Genomic DNA, 16,909 nt, shown 5'->3' on the forward strand with positions numbered 1-16,909 from the left:
AAGCAAATGCTGAGAGATTTTGTCACCAGCAGGCCTGCCTTACAAGAGCAGCTGAAGGAAGCACTAAACATAGAAAGAAACAACCAGTATCAGCCACTGAAAAAAACATGCCAAATTGTAAAGATCATCAATGCTAGGAAGAAACTACATCAACTAATGAGCAAAATACCAGCTAATGTGACAATGATAGGATCAAATTGACACATAACAATACTAACCTTAAATGTAAATGGGCTAAATGCTCCAATTAAAAGACACAGACTGGCAAATTGGATAAAGAGTCAAGACCCATCAGTGTGCTGTATTCAGGAGACTCATCTCATGTGCAGAGACACACACATGCTCAAAATAAAGGGATGGAGGAAGATCTATTAAGAAAATGGAAATTTAAAAAAGCAGGAGTTGCAATACTAGTCTCTGATAAAAGAAACTTTAAACCAACAAAGATCAAAAGAGGCAAAGAAGGCCATTACATAATGGTAAGGGGATAAATTCAACAAGAAGAGCTAACTACCCTAAATATGTATGCACCTAATATAGGAGCACCCAGATTCATAAAGCAAGTCCTTAGATACCTACAAAGAGAAACAGACTACAACACAATAATAATGGGAGATTTTAACACCCCACTGTCAACATTAGACAGATCAATGAGACAGAAAGTTAACAAGGATATCCAGGAATTGAACTCAGCTCTGCACCAAGTGGACCTAATAGACATCTACAGAACTCTCCACTCCAAATAAACAGAATATATATTCTTCTCAGCATGACATCACACTTATTCCAAAATTGTCCACATAGTTGGAAGCACTCCTCAGCAAATGTAAAAGAACAGAAATTATAACAAACTGTCTCTCAGACCACAGTGCAGTCAAACTAGAACTCAGAATTAAGAAACTTATTCAAAACCACTCAACTATATGGAAATTGAACAACTTGCTCCTGAATGACTACTGGTTACATAACGAAATGGAGGCAGAAATAAAGATGTTATTTGAAACCAATGAGAACAAAGATACAACATACCAGAATCTCTGGGACACATTTAAAGCAGTGTGTAGAGGGAAATTTATAGCACTAAATGCCCACAAGAGAAAGCAGGAAAGATCTAAAATTCACACCCTAACATTACAATTAAAAGAACTGGAGAAGCAATAGCAAACACATTCAAAAGCTAACATAAGAGAAGAAATAACTAAGATCAGAGCAGAACTGAAGGAGATAGAAACACAAAAAGCCTTCAAAATATCAATGAATCCAAGAGCTGGCTTTGTGAAAAGATCAACAAAATTGATAGACCACTAGCAAGACTAATAAAGAAGAAAACAGAGAAGAATCAAATGGATACAATAAAAAATGATACAGGGGATATCACCACCAATCCCACAGAAATACAAACTACCATCAGAGAGTACTATAAACACATCTATGCAAATAAACTAGAAAATCTAGAAGAAATGGATAAATTCCTGGACACATACACCCTCCCAAGGCTAAACCAGGAAAAAGTTGAATCCCAAAATAGACCAATAACAGGCTCTGAAATTGAGGCAATAATTAATAGCCTACCAAGCAAAAAAAGTCCAGGACCAGATGGATTCAAAGACAAATTCTAGAGCTGTTACTATTCCTTCTGAAACGATTCCAATCAACAGAAAAAGAAGGAATCCTCCCTAACTCATTTTATGGGCCAACATCATCCTGATACCAAAAACTGGCAGAGACACAACAAAAAAAGAGATTTTAGACCAATATCCTTGATGAACATCGATGCAAAAATCCTCAATAAAATACTAGCAAACCTAATGCAGCAGCACATCAAAAAGCTTATCCACCATGACTAAGTTGGCTTCATCCCTGGGATGCAAGGCTGGTTCAACATAAGCAAATCAATAAACGTAATCCATCACATAAACAGAACCAAAGACAAAAACCACATGATTATATCAATAGATGCAGAAAAGGCCTTGGACAAAATTCAACAGCCCTTCATACTAAAAACTCTCAGTAAACTAGGTATTGATGGGACGTATCTCAAAATAATAAGAGCTATTTATGACAAACCCACAGCCAATATTATACTGAATGGCCAAAAACTGGAAGCATTCCCCTTGAAAACTGGCACAAGACAGGGATGCCCTCTCTCACCACTCTCATTAAACATAATCTTGGAAGCTCTGGCCAGGCAATCAGGCAGGAGAGAGAAATAAAGGGTATTCAATTAGGAAAAGAGGAAATCAAATTGTCCCTGTTTGCAGATGACATGATTGTATGTTTAGAAAACCCCATCATCGCAGCCCAAAATCTCCTTAAGCTGATAAGCAACCTCAGCAAAGTCTCAGGATACAAAATAAATGTGCAAAAATCACAAGGATCCCTATACACCAATAACAGACAGAGAGCCAAATCATGAGTGAACTCCCACTCACAACTGCTTCAAAGAGAATAAAATACCTAGAAATACAACTTATAAGGGATGTGAAGGACCACTTCAAGGAAAACTACAAACCACCATTCAATGAAATAAAAGAGGACACAAACAAATGGAAGATCATTTCATGCTCATGAATAAGAAGAATCAATATTGTTAAAATGGCCATACTGTCCAAGGTAATTCATAGATTCAATGTCATCCCCATCAAGCTACCAATGAATTTCTTCACAGAATTGGAAAAAACTACTTTCAAGTTCATATGGAACCAAAAAAGAGCCCACATTGCCAAGACAATCCTAAGCCCAAAGAACAAAGCTGGAGGCATCACACTAGCCAACTTTAAACTATACTACAAGGCTACAGTAACCAAAACAGCATGGTACTGGTACCAAAACAAAGATACAGACCAATGGAACAGAACAGACCCCTCAGAAATAATACCACACATCTACAGTCATCTGATCTTTCACAAACCTGAAAAAAAAAAAAAAAAAAAAATGGGGAAAGGAAACCCTTTTTAATAAATGGTGCTGGGAAAACAGGATAGCCATATGTAAAAAGCTGAAACTGGATCCCTTCCTTACATCTTATACAAAAATTAAATCAAGATGGATTAGAGACTTAAATGTTAGACCTAAAACCATAAAAACCCTAGAAGAAAACATAGGCAATACCATTGAGGACATAGGCATGGGCAAGGACTTCATGACTAAAACACCAAAAGCAATGGCAACAAAAGCCAAAATTGACAAATGGGATCTCATTAAACTAAAGAGCTTTTGCACAGCAAAAGAAACTACCATCAGAGTGAACAGGCAACCTACAGAATGGGAGAAAATTTTTGCAACCTACTCATCTGACAAAGGGCTAATATCCAGAATCTACAAAGAACTCAAACAAATATACAAGAAAAAAACAAACAACCCCATCAAAAAGTGGGGAAGGATATGAACAGACATTTCTCAAAAGAAGACATCCATACAGCCAACAGACACATGAAAAAATGCTCGTCATCACTCGCCATCAGAGAAATGCAAATCAAAACCACAATGAGATACCATCTCACACCAGTTAGAATGGCAATCATTAAGAAGTCAGGAAACAATAGATGTTGGAGAGGATGTGGAGAAATAGGAACACTTTTACACTGTTGGTGGGATTGTAAACTAGTTCAACCATTATGGAAAACAGTATGGCGATTCCTCAAGGATCTAGAACTAGATGTACCATATGACCCAGCCATCCCACTACTGGGTATATACCCAAAGGATTATAAATTACTCTACTACAAAGACACATGCACACGTACGTTTATTGCGGCACTATTCACAATAGCAAAGACTTGGAATCAACCCAAATGTCCATCTGTGACAGACTGGATTAAGAAAATGTGGCACATATACACCATGGAATACTATGCAGCCATAAAAAAGGATGAGTTTGCGTCCTTTGTAGGGACATGGATGCAGCTGGAAACCATCATTCTTAGCAAACTATCACAAGAAGAGAAAACCAAACACCGCATGTTCTCACTCATAGGTGGGAACTGAACAATGAGATCACTTGGACTCGGGAAGGGGAACATCACACACTGGGGCCTATCATGGGGAGGGGGGAGGAGGGAGGGATTGCATTGGGGAGTTATACATGATATAAACGTTATGCACATGTACCCTAGAACTTAAAGTATAATAAAAAAAAAGTAAAATAAAAAAATAAATAAATAAATAAATAAATAAATAAAGAATAAGGGTGTGGGATTTAAAGACAGAAAATAAATAAATAAATAAATAAATAAATAAATAAACTCACCCCAAAACTAGCAGAAGAAAATAAATACCTAAAATTGGACCAGAAATGAATGAAATTGAGACTCCAAAATCCATACAAACAATATATGAAGGCAAATTTCTTTCTTTGAAATGATAAACAAGATCAATGGATCACTAGCTAGATTAACAAACTACAAAAGAGAGAAAATCTAAAGAAGCACAATCAGAAATGACAAAGGTGAAATTACAACTGATCCCAAACAAATACAAAAGAGCATCAGAGCTCAGGTGCGGTGCCTCATGCCTGTAATCCCAGAACTTTGGGAGGCTGAGGAGGGTGGATAACCTAAAGCCAGGAGATTGAGACCAGCCTGGCCAACATGGTGAAACCCCATCTCTACTAAAAATACAAAAATTAGTCGGGCGTGGTGGCGCACACCTGTAATCCCAGCTACTCAGGAGACTGAGACAGAGGACTGCTTGATCCCAGGAGGCGGAGGTTGCAGTGAGCTGAGATCGTGCCAGGGCACTCCAGCCTGGGTGACACAGTGAGACTCTGTCTCAAAAATAAAAAGAAAACAAAATTTAAAAAAACAAAAAAAAAGATCCTTAGAGACTACAGTGAACACCTCTATTCACAGAAACTAGAAAATCTAGAGGAAATGGATAAATTCCTAGAAAAACACAAAACTTACCAAGATTGAATCAGGAAGAAATTGAAACCCTGAATAGACCAATAACAGTTCCAAAATTGAATTAGTAATAACAAAATTACCAACCAAAAAATGCTTTGGATCAAATGGATTCACAGACAAATTCTACTAGATATACAAAGAAGAACTGATCAGAAGGACTGATATCAATTCTACAGAAAATAATCCAAAACACTGAGGAGGAGGAACTCCTCCCTAACTCATTCTATGAAGCCAGCATCATTCTCATACCAAAATTTGGCAAAGAAACAATGAAAAAAGACAGCTATAGGCCAATATTCCTCATATACACAGACACAAAAATCCTCAACAAAAGACTAGCAAACCAAATCCAGCAGCACATCAAAAATTAATTCACCATGATCAAGTAGGTTTCATTCCTGGAATGCAAAGCTGGTTCAACATACACAAATCAATAAATGTGACTGACCATATAAACACAATTAAAAATAAGACTATACAATCATCTCAATAGACATAGAAAAAAGCCTTTGATAAAAATCCAAAATCCCTTCATGAAAAAAAAACTCTCAGCAAATTTGGAATAGAAGGACAATATCTCAAAATAATAAGAGCTATCTACGACAAAGCCATAGCCAATATCATGCTGAACCGATAAAAGCTGGAAGGATTCTCCTTAAGAACTACAGCAAGACAAGAATACCAACTCTCACCACTCCTATTCAACAGAATAGTGGAAGTCCTAGCCAGAGCAATCAGGCAAGAGAAAGAAATAAAAGGCATCCAAATAGGAAAAGAAGAAATCAAATTATCTCTCTTCACTGACAGTATGATTCTATATCTACAAAACCCTAAATATGTTACCAAAAGTCTCTTTGAACTGATAAACATCAGTAACATTTCAGGAAACAAAGTCAGTGTACAAAAGCAGTGGTATTTCTATACACCAATAGCATTAATGCTGATAGCCAAATAAAGAATGCAATTGCATTTACAATAACCACCCAAAAAAGAAAATACCTAGAAATACAACTAACCAAGGAGGTAAAAGATCTCTACAAGGCACAAAACACTGCTGAAAGAAACCATAGATGACACAAGCAAATGGAAAAACATTCTCTTATCAAAGACTGGAAGATCAATATCATAAAAAGAGCTATACTGGCCAAAGCAAACTACACATTTAACATTATTCCTATCAAACTACCAATGTCATTTTTTCACATAATTAGAAAAAACTATTCTAAAATTCATGTGGAACCAAAAAGAACCTGAATAGCCAAAACTATTCAAAGCAAGAACAAAGCCAGATATATCATATTATCTGACTTCAAACTATACTACAAGGCTATAATAACCAAAACAGCATGGTACTGGTACAATAAAAGACACATAGACCAAAGGAACAGAATAGAGAACCCAGAAATAAATAAAGCTGCACACCTACAATCAACTGATCTTTGTGAAAGTTGAAAAAAATAAGCAATGAGGAAAGGACCCTCTATTCAATAAATGATGCAGAGTAACTGGCTATCCATAGGCAGAAGAATGAAACTGAACTCCTACCTATCACCATATATAAAAATTAACTCGAGATGGATTAAATACTTCAATGTAAGACCTAAATCTATAAAACTCCTATACAAAAACTTAGGAAATATTTTTCTGGACATCAGCCTTGGCAAAGAATTTCTGACTAAGTCCTCAAAAACAATTGAAACAAAAACAAAAATTCACACTTGGGGCCTACTTAAACTAAAGAGCTTCTGCACAATATAAGAAACTATCAACAGAGTAAACAGACAACCTTCAGAATGGGAGAAAATATTCACAAACTATACATTGGACAGAAGTCTAATGTGCAGAATCTAGAAGAAACTTAATTCAACAAGCAAAAAAACCCACAAATATCCCCATTAAAAAGTGGGCAACAGATATGAACAGACACTTCTCAAAAGAAGGCATACAAGAGGCCAGCAGACATACAAAAAAATGCTCAGCATCACTAATCATTAGAGAAATGCAAATCAAAACCACAATGAGGCCAGGCGCAGTGGCTCACACTTGTAATCAGCACTTTGGGAGGACAAGGCAGGTGGATCTCTTGAGGCCAGGAGTTCAAGATCAGCCCCGCCAACATGACAAAACCCTGTCTCTACCTAAAATACAAAAATTGCCCGAGCATGGTGGCACACGCCTGTAATCCCAGCTACTACTCGGGAGGCTGAGGCATGAGAATCATTTGAATCTGGGAGGTGGACATTGCAGTGAGCCAAGATTGCACCACTGCATTCCAGACTGGGTGACACAGTGAGACCCTGTCTCAAATAATAATAATAATAACAATATTAAAAAACATAGTGAGATACCATCTCACACTAGTCAGAATGGCTATTATTAAAAAGTCAAAAAATAACAGATGCTGGAGAGGCTGAGGAGTAAAGGAAACACATACAACTGTTGGTGGGAATGTAAATTAGTTCAGCCACTGTGGAAAGCAGTTTGGAGATTTCTCAAAGAACTAAAAATAGAACTACCTTTTGACCCTGCAGTGCTATCATTGAGTATATACTCAAACAAAAATAAATCATTCTACCAAAAAGACACATGTATGCATATGTTAGTCATAGCACTACTGACAATAGCAAAGGCATGGTATCAAGTTAGGTACCCATCAATGGTGGATTGGATAAAGAAAATGTGATACATATACAACATCGAATACTATGCAGCCTGGAAAAGAAGAAAATCATGTCTCTTGCAGCAACACAGATGCAGCCGGAGGCTGCTGTCCTAAGTAAATTAACGCAGAAACAGAAAACCAAACATTGCATGTTCTCACTTATAAGTCGGAGCTAAACATTGAGTACACATGGACATAAGGATGGCAACAATAGACACTGGAGATTACTAGAGATGGGAGGCAGGGAGAGGGAAAAGGGTTGAAACACTACCTGTTGGGCATTATGCTCACTATCTGGGAGACAGGATTAATCATACTCCAAACCTCAGCATCATGCAGCATGCCCATGTGACAAGGCTGCACATGTACCCACTGAACCTAAAATAAAAGTTGAAATAAAATAATCTAAAAGGACAGAAATTCGGCTGGGCACAGTGGCTCACACCTGTAATCCCAGCACTTTTGGGAGGCCAAGGTGGGCAGATCACGAGGTCAAGAAATTGAGAGCATCCTGGTCAGCCAACATGGTGAAACCTCGTCTCTACTAAAAATACAAAAATTAGCTGGGCGTAGTGGCGCATGCCTGTAGTCCCGGCTACTTGGGAGGCTGAGGCAGGAGAATGGCGTGAACTTACCAGGAGGTGGAGCTTTCAGTGAGCCATGATCATGTCACTGCACTCCAGGCTGGGCGACAGAGTGAGACTCCCTTTCAAAAAAAAAAAAAAAAAGACAGAAATTCTTCTAATGACCCTCTATGATTAGTCTTTACCCACTTCTTAAACTCATCTGGCAACATGCCTTTCATAACTCTCTAACACAATGGAAACAATAGCCTTCTTTCAACTCTGAAACTACCATTGTTCTTTATCCTCAGGGACTTGCATAGCTATACTTCATCCTTTCTTCAGCTAGTTAACTCCTACTCTCTCTTAAGATCTCAATTTAATGATAATATCCCAGGAAAGCACTATTATACTGTTTAATAGTACTATGCACTTTTTCCTTATAGCACTAACATAGTTATAATTTTCTATTAATTATAGTTATATTATTATATTTAGAGTTGGTTATATGACTAGTTATGTTACTGTATTTAGCAATAATTTTCATTAAATAATTTTTAGATTACTGTATAACATCCTTGCCCCACTTACCTTGTAAGCTCACTAACAGTGGAGGCCATGCCTGATTTTGCTCATCATTCTATCCTAAAGTTCTAGCCTAGCACCTAATGCATACATGATAGGTGCTCAATAAGTGTTAAATAAATGAAAGTTTAAGCTGACAGTCTTAATCACTAAGAGAGACAATACAGAGAACAGACTCTGTGGCTCTTCTCACAACAGATATGTCCCACTCATTACTACTGTCTCACCGATATATAAACAAGTCTCCTCACCCATAAAGTAGGGGTGGGGGCCTTCCACTTCCAGGTTTACCATCCATGCATCCCAAATTCATTTTAACTGGTCCCTGGGCACATGGCCTTAGAACTCCACATGTAACCCAATGTCTTTGCAACTCACTCCAACTGCCAGAGACAAGAAGCCAAAATACACAATAGGGAATGATCTGGACTTTGCCATTATTATAGCTAGCCTTGGCACTTCAGCCAGTGGGGACAGTATTTGTAGAAGAAAACCATATGAACAACCACTGATGTGAAGCCCTGTGTAAAGTCCAGTGTTTTTGATTAAGGCACTGGCCCATGACCAAAAATGGGGGTTGGGTGCCTACAGAATAATGAAAGTGAAGTAGTTTGAAGTAGAAATGATAATTACTACAGGTTTTTTTTTTTCCTTTTTGTGGCAGCAAGCCAAAAGTCAGAAATAGGAAACCAAATACCAAAGTCTAGTACGAAGGACAGCAGCAGAACTATAAAATGGGAATGGAGCCAGAGTCAGAAGCCAGATGGACTATGGAGTGAGTGCAGATCTGGAACCAGGGAATCATGTACATAATCATCATAGTGAACACGTCAGAGCAGGCAAATTCCTGGAACCATGGCCATGTTCGGTTAATTTAAGGCACAGAGCTGGAAGAGAACCTCCTACCAAAGAGAATTGATAGCTTCCAAGGGAAGCCTGAGTAGTTGTTGGGGGGCCAGACGGAAAATCTTCCCTAACCTTCCCTAACCAGTTACCCTTTAACTTGAGCCCCCTCACATATTCACCATGTGACTCACAGACAATAACAGCGAGCTTCAGGCAATTCACCCCTCCTCACATCTAGAGTGCTACATTCTCCAGCCTTATTGCCCATCTTGCTTCTTTCTCCCACTGCATTCTTGTGTTGACACAACTCACGACTTCTGATTTGTCCTCTGGCTTTTTACGTTAACATTCATTCCTTACATCTGACAAATGATTCAGGTTCTTTTTTTTTTTTTTTTTTTTTGTCCCGTGGGCAATTCTTTGTACTTATGCTTTCCTTCCTTTTACTTCTAGCTGCTCTAGATAATAAACTAACTTACCTAATTAGATACCTCTATCTCTGGGGTCCTTCTCTAACTTAAACTTGAATGGCTGGTGTACCGACCCAACCTTTCCTAATCCTTCCTACTCTCAGAATTGCAAGTGCAGGACTTAAGGAATATATACTTTAAAATGCATTCCGTTATCTTTTTAAAAATGGCCAGTATCTTATTTTCTGTGTGCAAGTTTTATCTCACTTAATAAACCTTATGTTTCTTCAGGAATGCACTGACTCTGTATTACTTCTCTAGTTTTTATATTACTGAGTACCAAATCAATATACTGAATTTGCAAATAATTGTAGGTGAAGTACTGTGTGTATGGTAATATTTAATTTTATTTAAAGTGTTTCTGAGAATTTGAATGCTACCAGATCCCATTCAATACATTTATAATGTAATTTATTAAAATACAATAGTCTTAATAAGTAAGATATTTTACAAAATGTTTTTTGAAGAGTACGTATTATATCATAGAAATTTACAATGGGAAAGACTCTCAAATTATTTAACATAAAACCCTGTTATATTACAGAGTATCTCCTTAAAATTAGTGTTGATTTCCAAGACTATGGGGACAATCATAACAAACATGACTTACTGAGGGAGCCAAGGACGGTTTCCCTGAGAAAATGACATTCAAGATAAACTCTGAAGAACAGGTATAGGACACCTCTGTGAAAAGGGGAGCACATGGCCGGGTGCGGTGGTTCACACCTATAATTCCAGCACTTTGGGAGCCAAGGCGGGCGAATCACGAGGTCAGGAGATGGAGGCAATCCTGGCTAACACGGTGAAACCTCGTCTCTACTAAAAATGCAAAAAAATCAGCCAGGCGTGGTGGCAGACACCTGTAGTCCCAGCTACTCCGGAGGTTGAGGCAGGAGAATGGCACAAACCCGAGAGGCGGGGCTTGCAGTGAGCTGAGATTGGGCCACTGCACTCCAGCCTGGGCGACAGAGCGAAATTCCGTCTCAAAAAAAAAAAAAAAAAAAAGGTGGGGGAGCACAGAGTATAAGGTAAATTCTTGAGAGGAGGGACAGGTAGAAGTGTCTGCTGAGTTTGAGCAACTGAAAAGTTTGTGTTGCTGAAACAGAATAAGGGAGAGCATGGCACAAGAGGAGCAAGGGGCGGCGAGTTCTGAAGCCCTTGGTAAGAATTATGGACTTTATCCTAAGAACAGTGAGAAGCCATTGACGGGTTTGGGGAGGGGCATAATATGAAAAGGTTTGTGTGCTTTTTTTAAAGTCACTTTGGACATTTGTTTCTGTTCACAATGAGAAACTGGAACTGAATTTATCCTTCCACCTGAAACAACTAGAAAACTAGACAAAATTTATAAAGCAATGCCTTTCAAGACATTGGTTATCAGGCGATGAAGGACAGTGATCCTGTCATACGGGAACAAATGAGGTAAGGCATACCATAGCCCCAACTTACTGCCTGGAAAAAGTTTCCTGGATGCAATGTAAGGAGGGGAAACCCTGAGTTGAAACCCGGAGCTGACAGTCTGAGGAAGCTGAAGAGGCTAGAGTTGGCAGGGCCGATTCTGGAAAGGGGGAACTATACAGATGAGAACTCTGGAGATCTGAAGAGAGTGTCCTTGGATGTGCAGTTGAGTATTGATCAGAACATGCATGTGAAGAAACTACCCAGAACTGGGGAAAGAATCACATAGAAGGATTAGAGGAAAGAGTATTTGTAGCTCACATATGGACTGGGATAGTGCCTGTTCCCAATAGCTAGCTTGGAAAACCTCATAATTTAGAAGATACCAGACTTTTTTTTTTTTTTTTTTTTTTTTTTTGGTGGGGGGGATTCTAAGAAGAATCTTCCGTCAGTGGTAGGTAAGACTTAATCCTAGAGGTCGGGCACGGTGGCTCATGCCTGTAATCCCAGCACTTTGGGAGGCCAAGGCGGGTGACTCACCTGAGGTCAGGAGTTCAAGACAGCCTGGTCAACATGGTGAAACTCCGTGTCTACTAAAAATACAAAATTAGCTGGGTGTGGTGGCATGCACCTGTAGTCCCAGCTACTCAGGAGGCTGAGACAGAAGAATGGCTAGAACCCAGGAGGTGCACCACTGCACTTCAGCCTGGGCAAGACAGAACAAGACTGTCTCAAAAAAAAAAAAAAAAAAAAAAAAAAGATTTAATCCTAGACTAAATGCTTTTTGGTCTTTTCTAGCACAGCTTAAAAACAAAATTTCTTAGAACCAGTGATTAAATCGACCAAAGGAAAAAGATACATGATATAAAGAGGGCCAAAGGTCAAGATGAGAGATTTCTTATCAGAAGCAATGCAAACTAGAAGACAGTAAAATAATATCCTGAAAGTACTGAAAGAAAAAAAAACCTTATCAATCTAGAATTTTTTACCCAATGGAAGTATCTTTCCAAAACAAAGATGAAAGAAGGATATTTTCAGACATTAAAAGAAGCTGAAAGAATTCATCACAAGCAGACTAGCACTATAAGAAATGGTAAAGGAAAATTTGGCATTTTTTTCTTTTACTTTTCCTTCAAGCAAAACGAAAATAATACCAAATGAAAACCTAAATAAAAGAATGGAGAGCATCGGAAATGCTAACAACATGGACAAATATAAATACATTTTTTATTATTTAAATGTCTTTAAAAGATAACTGACTCTTGAAAGAAACAATAAATATAATGATAATGTACTATGGCAGGGGTACCCAACACTAAGACTGTGGACCAGTACTGGAGATGAGTGGTGGGCGATTGAGCATTACTGCCTGAACTCAGACTCCTGTCAGATCAGCGGCAACATCAGATTCTCATAGGAGCACAAACGCTATTGTGAACTGCACATGCAAGGGATCCAGGTTGTGCACTCCTTATGAGAATCTAATGCTTGACGATCTGAGATGGAACAGTTTCATCTCGAAACCATCCACCCCACAATGGTCTGTGGAAAAACTGTCTTCCACAAAACTGGTCCCTGGTGCCCAAAAGGTTGGGGACCACTGTACTATGTGGTTTATAAAATATATAGAAGTAAAATGTAAGGCAAAATAGTACAAAGGTCAGGAGGGGAAAATAGAATTATACTATTTTAAGGTTCTTGCAGTATCTGTTAAGTAATATAATGCCACTTGAAGGTACAACATAACAAATATGTATAATATAAACCCTAAATCAACAACTAAAACTTTATGTCCTATTACTGTGAATTATAAAGAATTATAGCTAATAAAACTTTATATATCATTATTGTGAATTAAAAAGAATTATAACCAGTAAACCAACAAGGGTGATAAAATGGAATATATATTACATAGTTTTTCTAAAAGAAGGCAAAAAAGGAAAGGGGAAAGAAGAAAAGATGGAACAAATAGAATACAAATAGAACCAAAACTATCAATAATTAAATTAGTCTAAACTCTCTCATTTAAAAACCAGAGATTATTAAGATTGGATAAAAATGCAAGATTCAACCATGCTTAACATACAGCTTAAAAATTAAGGGAAGAGAAAAATATACCATCCTAATACTAATCAAAAGAAAGCAGACAAAATAGATTTCAGAGCAATTACCAGAGATGAGGGACATAAAATGGACAAATTATTTGAAAGATACAAACTACCAAAGCTCATTCAAGAACAAATAGATAACATAAATAACTCTACATCTATTAAAGAAATTGAATTTGTCTACAAACCTTCCCACAAAGAAAACACTGGGCCCATATGGCTTCGTTTGTAAATTCTATCAAACATTTAAGCAGAAAATAACACCAATTCTACAAAAACTCTTCCAGAAAATTGATGAGAAGGGAATATTTTCTAATTCATTCTGTGAGGGCAGCATTACTTGATACCAAAACCAGAAAATGACATTATAAGACAACTACAGACTAATATGTGTCATAAACATACACGTAAAAATTCTCAGCAAAATTTTAGCAGAGCTAATACAATAATGTACAAAAAGGATAATATATCATGACCAAGTGGGGTTTATTTCAAAAATACAAGGTTGGTTTGATATCCAAAAAGTAATCAATGTAACTCATTGTAGTAACAAGAAAGAAAAATCCTATGATTATCTCAACAAATATAGAACAATATTTGAAAATAAAAAATACATGCCTGACAAAAACTGTCAGAAAACAGAGAACAGAAGAGAACTTCCTTATATTGATAAACAGTATATGTGAAAAATCTACAATTAACATCACACTTATGATCAGGAACAAGGAAAGGATATCCATCTTACCACTGCTAATCAGCATTGTACTGGTGGTTCTAGCCAGAGAAGTCATGCAAGAAAAATAAAATCTCCATTTGGAAAATAAGAAGTATAATTCCCTTCATTCACAGATGGCATGATTTCTGTGAAGAAAATCCTATGGAGTACATAAATAAGTTACTAGAACTAATGCAGGAGTTTAGCAATGTTCCAAGATACCAGATCAATATATAAAATTAATTATATTTCTATATATAGTAGAGCATCATTTCATGTATTTATTTTCCAGCCATATAGCTTACTTAGCAAATTGTCTATTCAAATATTTTACCCACTTTTAAAAAGGTAATCATGTATCTATCATGTGACCCAGCAATCATATGAAAGCATGCCTGGTCACAATCTAATCTCGGGATGAATATATAACCATACATGACAAAGAGACTTTGCAGGTATGATTAAGACAAGACTCTTGAGATGGGAAGATTATCCTGCATTATGCAGGCAGACCCAATGTCATCACAAGGGGCTTTAAAAGATGGAAGAGGAAGGTAGAAGAGTCAGAGACAAAGTTATGCTAGAAGCAGAGATTGGAGTGATGTACTGTAAGATGGAGGCAGATGCCACCAGCCATGGAATGCTGGCAACATCCAGAATCTGGAAAAAGTAAAAAGAATCAGCCCTGGAGTCTAGATAAGGAGTGCAGTCCTGTCAACACCTTGATTTAGCCCAGTGGAATCCATTTCAGACTTCTGACCTCCAGAAGTGTAAGATTATAAATTTGTGTTGTTTTAAGACACTATCATGCAATTTATTGCAACAGCAACAGGAAATAAATACTGTTGACTTCCCAGAAGATTATTTGGTGGAGCTTCTATTTTTACTTGGATAATTTTATATTCAGTATCAGAATGTAAAAAAAAAAAAGCCTATTATTATCAAATGTATGTAAATTTCATAAAAGGCCAGGTGTGTGGCTTACACCTGTAATCTCAGCATTTTGGGAGGCCAAGGCGGGTAGATCACTTGAAGCCAGGAGTTTGAGACCAGTCTGGCCAACATGGTGAAAACCCATCTCTACTAAAAATACAAAAATTAACTGGGTGTGGTAGTGCATGCCTGTAATCCCAGCTACTCAGGAGGCTCAGGCACGAAAATCGCTTCAGCCTTGGAGGGGGAGGTTGCAGTGAGCTGAGACCGTGCCACTGCACTCCAGCCTGGGCAACACAGCAAGACTCTGCTCAAATACATACATACATACATAAATACATTTGATATAGCATTTAAGGAATCATAAAAGAGATAACTTATTTAATGAGCTTTGTCTTATAAAAATATTTGTCAAAGATACTCTAAGTGGAGGCAAAAAAGACAATAACTGAAAACCTTTGAGCTGAAATATTTAAATATTTAATAAGATAAAATCAGAATTGGGAATATACCCCATTTGGTATAATTTGCTCTGAGTTTACCAGATGACCTATATTAACCGTAGAGAGAGTATGTTCCAAAATAAAAATACTGAGGTAACTGAGAAGAGTCAATTGAGAGTATCAGCAATTTTAAATTCATTGGCTGTAAAATGAAATGTGGAAGTTTAGAGATACTTTTATTAAAAATTATAATCATATAAAAATACATTCATCAGAAGTAAAATATACCTGTAACATGAGACAGATACAGTTAAGACAATGATTAAAATACATGAATATGTACAGAATTATTATGGTTATAACTTTTTAATGTACTGATAATCAGTATTAAGCAGTTTGTTTTCAGTTTTTTCTAGTGTACCCAGATTTATTTTTGAAAATATTTTATTTTATTTATTTATTTTTGAGACAGAGTCTTGTTCTATCATCCAGGCTGGAGTGCAGTGGTGCGATCTAGGCTCACTGCAACCTCCACCTCCCAGGTTCAAGTGATCTTCCTGCCTCAGCCTCCCTAGCAGTTGGGAATACAGGTGTGCACCACGACACCTGGCTAATTTTTGTATTTTTGGTAGAGATGCGGTTCCACCATGTTAGCCAGGCCAGTCTCATCTTCTGGCCTCAAGTGATCCACCCGCATCAGCCTCCCAAAGTGCTGGGATTACAGGCATGACCTGCCGTGCCCACCCTTGAAAATATTTTTTAAACAGAACTATCTTATAGTTCTGTACATTTGATTGTTTAATGCTTCATTTTATTCTTAAAGGTTATCTCTATTTGGACCCCTTGGGGGTCTTGGAATATATCTCTTGTGGATTACGAGGGGACTACTATACATAATCAAACACATTGTTTCTATTATTACTCTGAGTAAAATGTTACTTATTAAAGTAAGAATAAGAAAAATAAAAGTTTTGTTTTCCCTTACTCCTTCTCTGATGTGCTTCCTTTCCTTATATAGACATGAGTTTTTGACCTGTACTATTTTTCTTCTTTCTGAAGAATTTCTCTCATCATTTTTTGCAAGGTAGGTCTGTTGGCAACGATGTCCCTCAATTTTTGTCAGTCTAAAAGTCTTTGTTTCTCCTTGACCTTTGGAGGATAACTCTGCAAAGTAAATAATTATTGGCTGGTGTTTTTTTCTCTCAACACTTTGAATATTTCACTCCAGCCTCTTACTTTCATGGTTTCTGAGGAGATGTCAGATGTAATTCTTATCTTTGCT

The sequence above is a fragment of the Trachypithecus francoisi genome, unplaced genomic scaffold (assembly GCF_009764315.1).
Source record: "Trachypithecus francoisi isolate TF-2019V2 unplaced genomic scaffold, Tfra_2.0 Lachesis_group1, whole genome shotgun sequence".
Lineage (NCBI taxonomy): Eukaryota > Metazoa > Chordata > Mammalia > Primates > Cercopithecidae > Trachypithecus > Trachypithecus francoisi.